General features: G+C 38.2%; 1 long non-coding RNA gene across 1 annotated transcript; it reads left to right on the forward strand.

Annotated features, from left to right (window-relative positions):
• Positions 1 to 351: 351 nt before the first annotated feature.
• On the forward strand, positions 352 to 1,315 carry LOC136061859 (uncharacterized). Its single transcript, XR_010623713.1, has 2 exons — positions 352 to 566; positions 683 to 1,315. It is a non-coding gene; the product is annotated as an uncharacterized LOC136061859 (long non-coding RNA).
• Positions 1,316 to 1,925: the final 610 nt, after the last annotated feature.

Below are 1,925 nucleotides of genomic sequence, written 5' to 3' on the forward strand. Positions count from 1 at the left end.
ACTCTCAAGTAAAAATGTCGAAGATGAACATAGACATCACAGCATCGGCGAAGCCAGAGTACCCGGTCTTAGATCGGGACCCTCCGTTCACAAAGATTTATACTATTTGAAAAATAAATAAATAAATAAAATGAAGGAAAAAAAAAAAAGCAAAAGGCAAATCAACTTTTTCCAAAGGCACACTTAAATCAAAATTTATCCAAAATATAATTTAGTCTTTTTTTTTTTTTTTTCCCCTTCATAAAATTAAAAGAACATGATCCCCAAAACTTTCAAAAAGCCTAATAGAGTCCATTTAGAGCTGGGACGCAGCCCATGAGGCCCAAAATCCCATTTCCTCTAGTAATTTACGCTAGCAGTAGCAGAGTAGAGAAGTCTACAAGTCCCAGTTCCCTCACCCCCCAGCAGAGCACAGTGAGTAATTCTGATAGATAGCATCTGTGACTCTCAAGTAAAAATGTCGAAGATGAACATAGACATCACAGCATCGGCGAAGCCAGAGTACCCGGTCTTAGATCGGGACCCTCCGTTCACCAGAGTTTCCGTCACCGTCGGCTACCTCTCCGGTAACCCATCTCTCTCTCTCTCTCTCTCACTCACTACTTTTTCAAACCTGTTTCTTAAATTTCTGAAACTGAATTGAACAATGAAATGTTGAATCATTTTGGGTGTGAAAAAATAGGGATTAAGCCAGGGATTAGGGGACCGTCGATGTGACCGGAGGTATAATCGGGTTAATGGGTGGGTTCATGTACGCTTACCAGAACTCGGCGGGTCGAATCATGGGCTTTTTTCCCAACGACGGCGAGGTAGCTCGTTACATAAAGTGACGCCATTTTTTTTTGGGTTTTTCAAATGGTTGAATCATGTTACAAAAAGTAACACTGCACCTTCCCCTCAAAACTCTGGTAGAATGGTGCATAAAACAGAGAGATGTTAAGAGAATGTGTGATGCAATTTTGAAGCAATTTTCCAGTCTATTAAATGAGGCTGAAATGTTGCAGACTGCCTCACTTAATAGGTCTTTTAGCCAAAACTGTTTGGAGCTTTGCTTGGTTGGCCCGGTGAGTGGAATTTGTAATGTGAAACAGCAATTTGTTGTTTAGCTATAGTATCCCATTAAATGTAGAACCATGTTTGTTGCTATTTGCCTCAACTGGCACCTCTTGGTATTTTTAACAAAGACATCTAGGATTTAAATCTCCCACTCCCATTTATCGAATTATTAAAAAAATAAAAAATTCTGCTGCTACTCAACAGGGGACTTCAGAGATTGTGGCTTTAATAAAATAATTATGATGGTGTGATTTGTTTTTGAATGTGTGGATGGATGTATTTTCGTTTTAGCAGGATGCCACAACAAAATGAGATAGCCATTTTACTCATATGTAATTTTCTGATCATTATGCTGTCCATTCCCTTATCAATTCTAACTCCTGCACAAATTAGAAATGCTTGGAGTCTTTTGGTGCTATACTAGTTCAGGTCATCATACTTCACCATGTTGTGCAATCCCAACATGTGAAGCAAGCTTCCATTTCTTAATTAAACCTTTAGTTAATCTTGAGGCTGAAATGTTGTGGACAGCCTCGCTTAAGAGTTCTTCTAGCCGAAACCATTAGGAGTTATACTTGGTTGGCCTGTTCAGTGGATTTCTTTCATGTGAAAGAACAATTTATGTTTTTACTGAAGTAGTTTAGTAAATGATTTTGTATCCATTAAATGTAGTATCATGTCCCTTGCTATTTAACAGGGGTTGTTAGGATGGCTTGACTTCAAATGGTTGATTCTTTTTTTATTTTTCCTCTTGTGGTTGATCTCTTCTTTCCTTTTTTTTATTCGGTTTCGGGCTGTTGTTCAGGTAAATTTAATGAAAGTGGGTTAAATAGAATAATAATGATGGTACTTCGTTGTTTGCAGTAGCG

The sequence above is a fragment of the Quercus suber genome, unplaced genomic scaffold, assembly GCF_002906115.3.
Source record: "Quercus suber isolate HL8 unplaced genomic scaffold, Cork oak 2.0 scaffold_358, whole genome shotgun sequence".
In the NCBI taxonomy this organism is placed as follows: domain Eukaryota; kingdom Viridiplantae; phylum Streptophyta; class Magnoliopsida; order Fagales; family Fagaceae; genus Quercus; species Quercus suber.